General features: G+C 42.5%; 1 protein-coding gene across 12 annotated transcripts in view; it reads left to right on the forward strand.

Annotated features, from left to right (window-relative positions):
• The window catches only part of KIAA1217 (KIAA1217 ortholog), a 547,404-nt gene that overhangs the window by 211,013 nt on the left and 321,582 nt on the right, over nucleotides 1–14,809 (forward strand). Inside the window, exon 1 of one of the 12 annotated variants that reach the window (XM_075211956.1) lies at nucleotides 13,360–13,875. The exons of the other annotated variants lie outside the window; for them this stretch is intronic. The gene's annotated coding sequence lies outside the window, so the exon portion shown is untranslated. Of the gene's footprint in view, nucleotides 1–13,359; nucleotides 13,876–14,809 lie in introns of those variants that run through there. 12 annotated transcript variants of the gene reach the window in all.

Here is a 14,809-nt window from a genome sequence, read left to right on the forward strand (position 1 = left end):
GTAAAGTTATATTGTAGTATTATGTGCAGTGGTTATTTCTCAGCAGAAAAGCAATGGAAGTACAAAATCTAGACAAAAATGGTATTACTATATTGTAGCTGCTTTTGCTGTCACTTAAAATAAACTAAAAAAATGCTATACTAAAGGATGTTGAAGAGTAGCATATGGCCTTTCAATGTTAGAACATACTTGCTTACTCACTTGGATTTTCCGGGAGTCCCGAAATTCACGGCAGTGAATGCAGGGGGCGGGGCTTAATTGTTTACCCCATGTCACATTTCTCCCCCGGATCACCTGGGGGAGAGATCTTAAATGATCATGTATGTGGTAGAACAGACTTTTTACTTTATTTTGTGCCGTTGGTACTCACTGGATGTTGCTGTGTTTTTCTGGAAGCCTGTCCCACATGCCCAGTCACTGACTAAATGAATTTCCCTTTTAGAAGAAATAGATGCCCAGTGGCAGAACTACCAATGGCGTGGCAGGGGCCGTGCACCAGGCCCCATGGAGATAATGGGGCTTGCTGCAAAGCAGATGCAGAAGGTTGGAGCTAGTAGCTGTGGTTCCCGGTTCTCTCCTGCCCACTTCCCTTCACCCCGGGAAGTTCCGCCTCTGATACATGCTCTGCCAAACTTAAAAACAATAGATAAAGTTTATTTTCCCTCTCAATGTACAAAATATACCTATCAATTTGAGAGACATCAGCATAGGCAGGAGCATAACTATTGCTGCTATGGGGCTTGGAAAGTGAGGGGGTGGGGCTGGTGATGCGTATCCACATGTCACATGCTCTTCTAAGCCCCGCCCACTGTTATACATACTGTCAAGAATCACAAGAAAGGGTAAGTATTCAACAGGTAACCCCACAAGGGGATATGGGCTTAGCTGCTATCCCTCCACAGGTTGTGGCCATCTCATAAGTAATGGGCATGACTGGCAGGTAGAGGGAAACAGGCGTGAGTACTAAGCTATCTGCAGGATACCAAATAAGCCGAAACTCTCTGGCGTACAGGTGCGGGCTGGCCTGGGGGGCAGGGGGGCCGCCCCCCGGATGCAATATATGCCCTTTTTACCCACCGCCGCATCTGATGACAACAGATGCGGCCGCGTCAGCGCACAGACGGCCACATCACAATGACATCCCCTGTCATGTGACGCGGCCGTCTGTGTGCCCCCCGGCCATCCCTCTCCCAGCCCGCGCCTGCTGGCGTAGATGGAGAAGCCAGGAACACATTGGAGGGATGGAAATAACCAGGTACACACTAAGATGCCCGGCCCCCAGGAGTGTGGACATGCCTATTGGACACGCTCCTAACATGATGCATCCCTTTTGCAGGAGACGTAGCTGTGTTCCAATTTGAAAGTTGAAAAACATTTGGTATTAGTTAATATTTTGATCAAAATATGAACTAATACTCCTGTTTTTCTTTTGCTAGATACACATATATGCAGTATTAAGGATACAACTGTCTTTTTGTTTTGTATACATATATGGGCATTTATATTGCCATGCAGCTGGTACCATATATAATATGTGATATACCAAGCGTTGGCTTATTTCTTCTCTGATTTAGTTACTACTAGAATGTATTGTATATCTGGCAGTCAGGGGACCCCAAAAACATATTCTAGAACCCTACTTGACATCCCAAAATAAAAATGTCATGTTTTACAGCACTTTTACAGTCATCCCTTCATTCCAGGTAGTCCTGGTTTTAAATGTTTCCCACCCTCAGATAACTTTATTTATTGTTATACAGCATTCCGCGGCATTTACTAAATGCAAAATTTCATTGCCTCTGGACACAGCACAAAACTGGTCTGTGGATAGAAATGTATCCGACACAGAGGGCACAAAAGAGCTGTTTTGTATCAAAAATACACAAATGATTATGCAAATTCAACTGTGAAAAGCACAGAAACAATTAAGCAATTTATATCATACTTGCCAACTCTCCATGAATGTCAGGGAGACTCCCTGAAATAGGAGTGATCTCCCTCTCTCCCTGAAGAGTCTGGCATTCTCCCTGATGCTGAGCCAGTACAAGACGTGGTTGGCTTCGCCATCTGTGGCATGATGACACAGTTCAGAAATTGTGTCCTATGTCCATGTATTGATGCCTATGGAGGTGGCCATTTTCATGGAGACCAAGATTTAATCAAAGACTGACAGGTAAGACAACATGACTTAAGTAATGGAGACAGAAATGTAAAAGACACTTCAGTCTCTAGAGATTCATTAGCTCGTTTTCTTTAATGCATTGTTGTCTACTCTCCCGGGAATGTCCGGGAGACTCCCGCATTTCTGGGAGAGCAGGGTAACCTTCCGGTTCTCGCCCCACAATAGATAAGTGGCGGGGGGAAATTAATGGCGCAAATATTGTCATTTTAGCCCCACCCCCTGCTGTAGTTGGCCAAAATTGTGACAATCGTTTAGGGGGCATGGCCAAAATGATGCAATTAGACAAGTCCCACCCCACACGCCCACCTTCCCCAGGTTCTCCCTGAAGCCAACAAGGAAAAGTTGGCAAGTATGATGTATATAGTAACAGTCACAGGGGGGCATGTAAAAGAGAGTAGATTTAACATCATTTTAAGCAGAGAAACAGGAAGTTTGAAAAGAAAATAACAAACTTTTTTCAAAGTGGTTATATTATGTTTGTATATGGTTTTCATTATCTATATGGCATCTCTATCGCTAGTAATCTAGTGCTAATACTATATTTTATGCTGACAGCATCTGTAATAATTTATTTCCATGTTATACAGCAAACATTTAAACAGGCGATTCATTTTATGCTCCAGCGTCTTGAGTACCGTGTACCATTTGCTCCACAGATGTGCCACATTGCTATGTAATATACACAGGGAACAAACTGAGCTTTCAAGTGTTTGCTGCGTGCTTTATTACTGCAGGCTCATTATAATGATCTGTGAGCCTCCTTGGTTCTGAAAAGAAGTTGGTTCTTATAAGGACATGGCTGGTAAACTAGAGGACATAAAAGTTATGAGACTCATTGTGTGACCATAGTTTAGTATCTGCAACCACTTTGTACTTACAGGGAATAATCTGTTTAATAGAGGTGAAACTATAGAAAAAAGACAGCCTGATAATAAAAGTTCTAATTTCTAAGCTAAACAGCATGCATGGATGCAGTCGCCACTTTTACAGTGTCCGTCGTAAACGTAAACCAAAGCCTCACGGTTCTAGCTGTGACTTTCATTTAGTTCCAAGATATTTTGGAAATTACAAAGCTTCACTAGAATTACAACATTCCAAAACTAAAAAAAAATGAAGAAATCATAGTCCACACCCTCAATGTGTCCATCCATTCTATACTTACCGACTTTTTCTGTTACCCATCTGGGAGAAGTTACCCGTTCGGGAGTCCTGAAGACCTACCCGAAATTCGGGGGTCTCCTGGAATTTCCTAGAGCAGTGGATCCCAAAGTGTGTGCCGCGGCTCCCCGGGGTGCCGCGGTGCTGTCACAGGGGTGCCGCGATCGCCCTAGCAATAAAAAGAAGAGAAAAAAAACAACTTACCAATCATCCAGCCCCGGATCCTCCTCCTCACTGACTGCCGGGCATGACGTCATCACGTCCGTCAGCCTCAGTGAGGAGCAGCAGCAGAGAGGACGTCAGGAAAGAAGGTAAGTAAAGGAGAGTGAAGGGGGGCACAGAGAGACACGCTGAAGGGGGAGAGAGAGATGGCGAAGAAGGGGACACAGAGTGTGAGATGGCGAAGAAGGGGACACAGAGTGTGAGACGGCGAAGAGGGGGACAGAGTAATATGGTGAAGGGGCGCAGTGATATGATGAAGGGGCCTACATACATCTTAAATCATTTTGACCCAACTACTTAAAAAACGGAACTGCCCGGTAATTATTTTGGCTTAGGGGTGCCTTGGAAAGATTATGGTGACCCTAAGGGTTGCTCCAAGTGAGAAAGTTTGGGAATCACTGTCCTAGAGGATGGTGAAGTATGATCCATACCCACATTTAGACATGGTTACATCCCTAATCCTATAAGACATCCCCTTCTTGCACACCATAAATGATGAAAAGTCCTGTAAAATTCATCACTGTTGGGGTATATGGGTTTATAATGTGCTCTGTACTTATTATTGCTACCTAAATTCTATCTCATACTTCTCTTTTTTTTATTGTTCTTTGTTATTAAATGTAAAATGAGGATTCAGCAGTCCATTCATTGAAAGTCACCATCCTATGTCAATTTACTGAGAATAACTTACCTGCTTTTATTATATAGTAATAGGTAGAATACAATTTTTCCTAAGCACCGCTAACTTAGGAGGTTTGCCTAAATTCCTGCTGTTCCTTCCTTAGCCCTATATAATTTTTTTCTGGACACGACCGCTTCAGATAATCTTGAGCACTGACAAAATCTGTAAACTTTTACGTGTATCTAAGAATGTTAGCAACTTTTTTTTTTTTTTATAATTGCTGTATTAGTAGAACTAATCAATGTATCTGTACAGGTGTAAAGCAAACAAGCAAAAAGAATGGGGCACCAATATCGGGCGATTATAGCATAAGGACTAGTAAACACAAGAAGATAGAAGGTAATATTGTTCATAGTTGGAGATTGCTCAATCGGTGACCTTAACTACTGATAAAAGATGAGCGAGTGTAATATAACACCGATTCCCACACTGCGTGTGTGATCTCCTCATATGCGATTGACCAACAAGAAGCAACATGGGCTGAATCTTCACAGTCCACGGCACGGAGTACCTACAAGATAGCACAGACATAAGGAAGGTGTCAGCTCAGGATATTGTAGTCTGTTACAGGAGAAAAAATTTATTAGCATCTGATCAGTTGTTGGTGGAAAAAGGCATAAGCCTCTGGGGAAATGAGGATGGCTTTCAAGGGAATAATTACCCCAAGATGGACTCATAGATAAAATCTTGCAGATGTTTTCAACTTTCCGTTTTCATAGATTCCCTCCTGGTTTCCTTACTCAGTACAAAAACATATAAGTAGGTTAATTATTTTCTTGCTAAATTGTCCATAGTGTATGTGTATTTATATGCCTGTGGTAAGGAATTTAAATTACAAGCCCCTCGGGGGCAGGTCTGACTACACAGCACTGTGTAATATGTTGGTGCTGTACAAATCATATATGGGGCAATGTACCCACACTGTAAATTATGAGGATATTAGAGGTCACCAAGGAGTTCCATAATAGCCTTATGCTTCTATATAAGTCATGGGATGCCTTATAATAATAACATATATAATTAAATAACAAAACTCAGACAAACAATAAAGGGATCCATTGCCTGGTGGCCAGTGTACAATACAGAGTCCATTGCCTGGTGGCCAGTGTACAATACAGAGTCCATTGCCTGGTGGCCAGTGTACAATACAGAGTCCATTCCCTGGTGGCCCAGTGTACAATACAGAGTCCATTACCTGGGGGCCAGTGTACAATACAGAGTCCATTGCCTGGTGGCCAGTGTACAATACAGAGTCCATTCCCTGGTGGCCAGTGTACAATACAGAGTCCATTCCCTGGTGGCCCAGTGTGGAGATCTATATCCCAGACATTAACAATCCAGTGGTATTATTTACCTCCATCCGGGCTCCACTTCCACAGAGTTCAGTGCAGGACAGAAGACTGATCGCTGTGAGCCAATCATAGAACAGACTCAGCCATCATCTTTCTCTCCTCACTGAACTCCACTGTCAGAGTTCAGTAAAAATATTAAACTTATATTCAAAAGACAAAGGGCAGTTCCGCAACCCAGAAACAGCACTCAGTTATCTGAGATCTTTCATTGGGTCAGTGATATCGATGAGGAGTCTTCTAATTGAGCCTCTGACATCTGTGCCTTTGCCAGGGTTGTGGACAGAGGCCAAGAGATAAACAGTGGCATTCTCATGGCTCCCACCGTCTCTCAGCCCATTTAAACTGTATGTTTGTTGCCTTGACTCAGGTATTTTACTTTGCTTAGTAGCTCCGTGAGGGCTGAACTTATGTGCTGCTGGGATTGGTCCATTGTGGGTTTTTTTAGACTGTCAGTGCCATTTACTCATTACCTTTAAATTCACGTTTTTGACCATTTTTGTCTGCTGCCTGCCTTGACCTCACCTTGTCACCATTTATCCTGTCTGTTGCCTATATTGACTTCAGCTTGTTGCCACTTATCCTGTCTGCTCCCTGTACTGACCTCTGCTTGTTACCGTTTATCCTTGTGACTCTCATGATTCTGGTAGCTGGTTATTAGTTTTTGCTATTGTTCCTACTTCTAGTAACTCCAGTTATTATATGAATTTACCTTTTGTGGGGTTAGTCTCTAAAATTCTTACTATCAGGCAATTGGACTGATATGGAAGCACTAGTGGACCGAGATTATTTGGATCCTTACTGGACATGTTGGTAAATGTGGCTGGAACATGGCCAGGGATAACACTGTCAGCTTGTGTGAGCACTACCACAGAAAATGCACCAGCTATGCTTTAAATGGTTCATCAGCTTGGGACAAGAGGCTGAACAGTCGGATCTTGTCCAATTTGGTCACCTACGTGTTTAGCATAATTGGGCATTGATCCTGTTGCCCCATGCGAGCAGCACAATAGGCCCATGTGTAGCTATCTTAAGAGATCATGTTAAATCAGGGCAGCACGTGGCAAGTGGTTAGCACTTCTGCCTTACAGCACTGGGATCATGAGTTCAATTCCTGACCAAGGCCTTATCTGTGAGGAGTTTGTATGGGTTTCCTCCGGGTGCTCCGGTTTTCTCCCACACTCCAAAAACATACTGGTAGGTTAATTGGCTGTTATCAGATTGACCCTAGTCTGTGTGTGTGTGTTAGGGAATTTAGTCTGTAAACCGCAATGGGACAGGGACTGATGTGAGTGAGTTCTCTGTACAGTGGCGCTATATAAAAAAATGTTGATGATGATAAATGACTATATTGCAAAAAACATAAATTGCTCTATTCATTTCTTGAACACTTGGTGTAAACCCACCTAGTCTGCTATCTCTCTGCTCTCTATTGGACCCCGTTCAATTCTGGATTCTGTACAGTATATTTCACTGAAACAGCTGTAATTAACATTTCTAATGATGTTCTTGCTGCTATGTTTAAGGTATATTACTGGCTATTATGTCTTAAGTCTGGATCTATCTGCAGCTTTCTATATAGTAGACCATCCTATACTCATACAAACCCTGAGTTCCTTTGACTTAAAGGAGCTATCTTGGCTCACATAATATCTCTAATTGTTCTTTTATTGTCCTTCCTGTAGCCTCTACACTTTTCCTTTCCACTTCCTCTAGTAATACCCCATTCATACTGCACCAAAATCCCGGGTTTTTCCCGAGGCGAGCTCAAACGACCCGGGTCTTGGTGCAGTATGAATGGTACAAGTCAAAAATCCCGGGTCTAAAAACCCGGGTCTTCAACCCGGGATTTATCGAGGGGTAATTCCCGGGTCGGACCCGGGTTGCCTGCACTATGAATGGTGCAACCCGGGTTTTTCAACCCGGGTTGCACAGAAAACAAGATGATTGGCTGTCTGACTGTCTCTGGAGGATTTAAAGCAGGAGAATACAAAGAATGTATATGAAAAGAAGGGCAGTTTACAGAAATTTTATTAATGGCAATTACATACATAAATATACCATTGGGTATACATGATTGGAGATATATAGAGAAGGCACCATCACTATTGTACTTTTTTATATATATAAATCATGCTAATAGATAGAGTATATTTCCCTTTAAAGGTTACTTGTCCTGATTAAAGACAAAGTGCAGTGCTGTGTATTTATTTGGGTGTCTGATGTAGCTGATATCCCACATTACAGAGGTACAAAGTCTGGGAAATACTGGTTGTGTGAAAGGAAGCAAAGTTCAGGTTTTTCTGCCATGATTTAAACACTGGAGCAGCATCCAGTCTTCATTTTTCAGCCAATGAAAACTGCTCTGGTGATGACTCCCACAAATTGCCACGGCACAGACTTGTGCAGTATGAATGGGGTCAACCCGGGAAATTCCCGGGTCCGAGGTGCAGTATGAATGGTGTTTCTGTTCCGAGCCCCGGCAAAAACCCGGCTTCAAGCCCCGGGAAAAACCCGGGATATTGCCGGGGCGGCAGTATGAAAGTGGTATAAATGAGATATCCCAGGCTTCAGTACTGGGACTTCTGTTCTCTATACTTCTGCCCTTGGAAACACAATCCGCTTCAATGCTGCACCCTCATACATCCATACATCCCTGATCTCCTTTTACCTTCCTACCTGTCCACTTGGGCCTGCCAATGAAGATCTGGAAGGCACTAATTTGGACAATCAGACTAACCTGCAATCTTCACAGCTTTAAGCATCTCCTCAGGGATGCTTATCACATTTCTGAAATACTCTGTTATTAAATCCTTTAGTTTAGACGTAGATTATATCATTCCCTAACACCGACCCTGACCTACCCACCTTATTTTAACATTATTTACAACTGTCCCACTACATACTTTTGTGTCTATTTTCCCTCACCCCCAGGTTATCTGCTCAACTCACTTTATTTCTGTACTTGCATAGAAACTAGCTCTGGGATAGGTTTATACAGCATTATTTCACACCGTGAGCGCATGTGACTGATCTACTGTACAAAACAAGTACTTCTAGATTATATCTTATTTCTCTTATCTCCTGTAGATTGTAGATTCTAGTGAACAGGACCCTTTCATCTTTTCAGACATTGTTTGTTACAGTATTTCTTAATTTATTTTCAATTTGTTTTTCCCTCGATTGTACCACCCTGCGGAATATTTTGGTGCTATTTATATAAAGGAATAATAACAATTTAACAGCATATCTCAAAAACAGTTTAAAGTGGAGTTTACTAAGTGAAGATAAGATTGACAAAGTTCTACTTAACTTCGGTCTTCATTATCCTAATCCAGGCTATCGCTGGTGAAGGTTCAGACAATCCAGCTCTGTGATCCTCTCACCCACTAATGTTTACCAGATTCAAACAAGTAGTGGTGTTTTTTATGCTCCCCTTTGTGAACTGCCCATTCATGAGAGTGAATCACAATGGTTAACCATTGGAAACATTCAAGGGTATCTAGTGGATTAGTGTAATCCCAGACTAAGACTGGGTGCAGACTACAGAAAAAAATAATTGTGACATCTTTTTTTTTTAGTTTAAAAGGTTTTTATTGAATTTTTAAAAGAACATGTAACAAACATAGCAGTGATTACTCGTTACAATGCAAAATATGGAAGAGATTAGTCGGTCAACACTGCCGACAACCAATCAGAAAAATAAAAATTAGAACATACAATACAATGCTAAGTACTTATGACAAAGACAACTGGAGGTGAGGGGGGGGGGGCGACAAATGGGGAGGGGGGAACAAAGACAAGTCAAAAGACAGTTAGATTACCAGGTTAGTACTTTTGGGTCTTACAGAAATACACATACTCAGAGCACACTTTAAAGTTTAAGGGTCTGACATGGATCTATGTTACGTAAAATACTCATATCATATAGACCATTTAATCAACGGGGAGGAAACCACTGTAGGATATTTGAAACCAATGTTTTCCATCTCATCACTATGTTGAACTTTAGTGATAATTTTAGGGAGAGGTGGAATTGAAGGGGGTTTCCTATTCTGTGCTATTGCAGCTCAAGCATCTATATTTCCGAGTGGTTAATACACTTTGACAGTTTATATATGTTTTTGAAGATTTTCTCCCAGTCATCTGCTGAGATAATAGTATCTAGTTCCGTTTCCCAGACAGCTTAAATCAGCAAATTGCGGTTGTCACCACGATGAGATACCGCCTGCATGGGAAACATAAGAGAGGGATAATTGAATACTAGGGGGAGTTGGCCGCAATACCCGTGGGTGTGAAGGGCGTGATTGTATCCAGTGTCTAACTTGAAGATACTTATAGAAGTCTTGAGCTGGAATGTCATATTTGTCTTCTAGCTGGGAGAAGGGGAGGAGAGATCCACCCTCCAAAAGATCCTGTATTCGTCTGGAACCCTGCCTATAAAAAGGTCAAGACGGAGGTCTGGGATCAGTTGTGCCAATGCAATTGTGGAGAGACTAGAGGAAGGAAGATGATATTCCGGTAAGAGGGTCATCATCTTGTCCCAAGTAGTAAGGCAATCTCTAACACTTCTAAGTGTAGATACTGAATTCGGTCTACTTGGTTTATTCAGCCATAGGAGGTCTGCTAGTGGAAATGGAGAGAAGCTATGTTGAAATGGAGAGAAGCTATGTTGCTCAATGTCAACTCAAGGTTTTTTTAATGGGGGAGGAGCCTGTCCATCTCTAAGCTGATCTAGCATAGCAGCCTGTTGGTAGCTTTCCAGTTTAGGAGTGGCTAGGCCACCTCTTATTTTAGATCTAAACATTCTCTCACTAGAATCTGGGGCGCCTATTCTTCCAAATGAAGTTTAACGCAATGGTGTAAAACCTCTTGAGGAAAGACATAGGCACTAGGTAAGGAATAGAGCGAAACAAATACAGGATCTTTGGCAACAACATCATCTTTAGGGCTGCCACTCTGCCCATCCAAGAGATCTCAAAATTTGCCCAGGATTTTATAATTTTATCAAACTGTCCCAACAATGGCTGGTAGTAAGTCTCGATAACTCGGTTAGGGTCCGAAGGTATATGTATGCCTAGGTGTGTCATGGAAAGGGAACACCATTGAAAGTTGTATAGAGATTTTAGGGACCTCAATGCATCCTGCTTGAGGGCCACACCCAGTGCCTCCGATTTAGCGGTATTGAGCTTATAATAGGATACCTTTGAGTATTCTTGCAGAATTCGGGATAGAGGACTCAGGATTCGTGACAAACAGGAGTACATCATCAACAAATAGACAAATCTTGTGACGGTATGTACCAATAACGGTCCCTTCAACATTTTCAGCTAGTCTGATACTAGCAGCCAGGGGCTCCTTAGCCAGAGCAAAGGTCAGAGGGGAGAGAGTGCAGCCTTGTCTGGTACCATTAGTAATCGGGAAAGCATAAGAAAGGAACCCATTGCTGAAGACCCTAGTCGAGGGAGTAGTGTACAACGTAGCAATAGCTTGGAGGAAGGAGCCTCCAAAGCCAAACTTAGTAAGGACCGCAGTCATATATTCCCAGTGATTTCTATCAAACGCTTTCTCTGCATCCAATGATAGTAGTAGTAGCTGAATGGGTCTCTATAATGTTCCAATCTCTCCTTGTGTTACCTGGAGCCTGTCTTCCTGGGACAAAGCCCACCTGGTCTAAGTGGATTAACTGCGGTAAGATAGGGTTTAAACAGTTGGCTATCAACCTAGCAAATATTTTAAGATTGGAGTTGAGGAGCGCTATGGGCTGGTAGTTGTTACAATGTGAGGAATCCTTTCCTGGCTTTGGGATGGTGACTGTTTGCGCCTCAAACATTTCTGCAGGTAGGAACGTGTCATTAGTGGCTGAATTAAATAGTTTGGTGAGAACCGGAGTTAGTTCAGGCTGAAAGGAGGAATAGAAGTCGTGCGTGAACCCATCAGGGCTCGGAGCCTTCCCATGCTTCATAGACTTTATGGCAGCTTTAACCCCCTCCTCCGTCCAGTTCGAACACAAGGCCACAGTATCCTCAGGGGATAAAGATGGAAGCGAGACTGAGGCAAGAAAATTATTAATAGACTCAGGAGTGGGTTGGATCAAAGTTACTGTTATCTGTTTTTGTGACATCTTTAATGATTTTACCAAGAATAGGAAAAAAAAATGTACAATCAGTTTGCCAATTCATGTGTACACACTATGCATGTTTTGCACGATTTACCTTCAGATCTGTGCTCTTCATCTGTTATAACCATCAGTTGAAAAGATTGTAACTCTGCACACTCCATAGAGATCTATGGACACTGCCGGTCGTAAGTGCATACACATTGTAGAATTGGAACTACATTGTTCCATCGTTGAACAATATTTTTAGCGCAGCTGTCACGAGCGGCGGCGGTACGCTGCATCCTGGCATGATCTAGCAGCCGAGCGCGTGCTTTAGTTTCTATGCTCTGTTATTATTCTTTGGGATTATTCTTGTGGCATAAATGTAAGAGGGTGTAGGGACATCCTCCAACTCCAGGGGGAACTCTCATATGATTTAAACTGGTTCATTTATATTTTTACACATGCTTCCTGGTTTATGTTATTACCTATGCCAGTTCTAGCTAGCAGTTAATTAGCAGCCTCCTGAAGCTGATTGTCAGCCCTGTCCTCCTCTGTCCTGATTGGCTCTTAGTTCTATTTAAGGCAGTGAGGTCTGAGCCTCACTGCCAGTTATAGCTTTTTGTTTACAGTACTGCTGCCTGCTTCTGAGCCCTGTTGGTGTTTAACCTCTGATTGTTCCCTCGTGTATGACCTCTGCCTGGTCCTAGATTCTGAATAATTTGCCTTTGACCCTGATCTTTTGCCTGTACTCGGATTCTGAACATTTGCCTGTGACCCTTATCCAGCTAGCACCTGTCATCTCCACCTGTGCTTGGCCACTCCGCAGATCTCTGACCGGACCCTACTCCATGTATTACCTCCTGTACCTGTGCGCCGCCGTGTGGACATAAATTTGTACTACACTGAATGTAAGTCCTGGGGGCATCCGAGTACCTGTGAGCGCATCTAGTCTCTACGGGAAAGGCGGCTGCTATAGGTGAAGACCTCTACCGCATAGTTCTACAAGTTTATGCCGCATTGGTGGCCATAACAGCAGCTTTAAAATCAAATAAATCGATACGATGTGCATTGGAATGATAAGCGTTCATCATGGCAGCGTACACACTAATGTCGTTTATCATTTGATTGGACCAATAATCGTCTGCAAACACTGTAGTGTGTACCCAGCCTAAAGGTGAGTAGAACTTTGTATTCTATCTAATCTGAGTGAACTTTGTTCAAAACAAATTATTTTGTTCTAAAAAAAATCTCCATAGGGACAGCAACTTGACAAGAAGTAAATACACACAAATATTTCTAGATATCTTCATAAGTTTCATAATAAACTTTCTTGTTGAATGTTTTCTCCATTTTGTTTTTGCCAAATGTTTTGTTTACATCATATGACAAAAAAAGCAAAATATGACCCACATTTATATCAATTTTCTAAAATTCCTTCACCTGCACTGAACATCACACATTATTTACTGATTGTCGATATAACTTTAAATTAGCATTCTGGGTAATTATTTCGCAATATAAGCTGGAACTTGTAAACAGAGGTTACCCCAGAAACCACATAACAGAATTATTAACTTATTAGTTATGAGACTGATAACGAAAACAACAACTATTTGTGTCAGGAGACTGAGTCATCCTAGGAATGATAGAAACTGCAATAAGAAGAAATGATTTTCTTTAAATAGCAAATACCCAGAAAAAAATGATCTTGTCTGTAAACATGGAATTGTGATAAGACTGAACAGTAGCTTCCTCTCTCCCAAGCACAGACAATACTGGAGATTCCCAGTGATAGCCACAACCTATGGCATGCACTGTACGTCTTAATGGGACTGCGCAGCAGGAAATCCTCCATATGTTTTCCTTTAAGTTACGGAACTTCTAAGGACCGTTCCATTTCTCTTTAAACATCCTCACACTGTTGTTTAATAACAGGAGCAAGGAAGGGAGGGGGCGAGGCAGGAAATGTCACAGTGCAGCCGTGGAGAGGGGCACCAGGAATGGGATAGAACCAAATAATCAGGTTTTGGGGGGGTTACGTTTGTTCACTAATTTGTTCCTCTGTAAATGGATAGTGCTGTCTGTGAGACTAAAATCATTGCAAAACATCCAGACTGTGTCTATTTCTGTCATGTGAAACTCACGGGATTCCTCAGCCAGGATTAAAGCAGTGATACAAGTAAGTAGAATCTGGTCGTTGTGGAGAGCCTTGATTTATAATGTTCTAATAACTCTATTTCTTTCATGTATGATTGACAGCAGTACTTTTTCCCTATAGGGACTTTGTTACTAAATAAGTTCTTATGAATGTGAATGGTATTTTATTAGGAAACAGGAATATTTATATAAAAGATATGTTTAATGTGGCCGCAAGAAACTTGATAGCAGGACTGGAGAAATCCCAGGAGCCAGGTAGCCAAGGCGCTTAAAGGAATGACAGCTGACATCTAAGTGCTGGATGTAATTTTTATTCTTGTCAGTGCACTTCTTCCCTGCCGCCTTACAGTGCCACCTATTATATTGCTGTTGGTTTACTACATGGTGCCTGTGTACTCATGGGCGCACGCAGGGGGGTTTTCTGGGTCTCCAGAAACCCCTCTCCTCCGCTAAAAAAGTGCCCCTACATAGCGGCACTGTACTATATAGCAGCTGTGGTGCTGTCAAAGAAGCGTATACAGCACCGCCGCGGATGCAGTGCTGCCGAAACGGAGCTGCTGCGCATGTGCGGGCGCATGCGCGGCAGCTCTCTCGGTTTTTGGGGTTCTTTGGGTGGGGGGGGAAAATCCTGCGTGCGCCCCTGGTACTATACAGTTAGACAGAATTTTCCCACAACCCTATTCACTCTGGGCAGAACCTTTTATTCATAGCGCTGTTAATGCAAAAGGAAAACATGGGGATCCCCAGGAGAGAACATTGTGTTCAGCACACTGTGCTCTCTCTTGGACAGTCTACCTCCAGACAGCACAGATGTAGAGCTATAATATGTATAAGGAGCTAATATAATGCAGTCTAAAAACTTGACCGAGAATGCGAGTGTCAGAGTAGAGTGTTCGCTCTTTTTCCACCTTCCTCTGTACCTCACTGCTCTCCTGCTGTGTGTGTGCTGGGGAGAG

The sequence above is a fragment of the Mixophyes fleayi genome, chromosome 5 (assembly GCF_038048845.1).
Source record: "Mixophyes fleayi isolate aMixFle1 chromosome 5, aMixFle1.hap1, whole genome shotgun sequence".
In the NCBI taxonomy this organism is placed as follows: Eukaryota; Metazoa; Chordata; class Amphibia; order Anura; family Limnodynastidae; genus Mixophyes; species Mixophyes fleayi.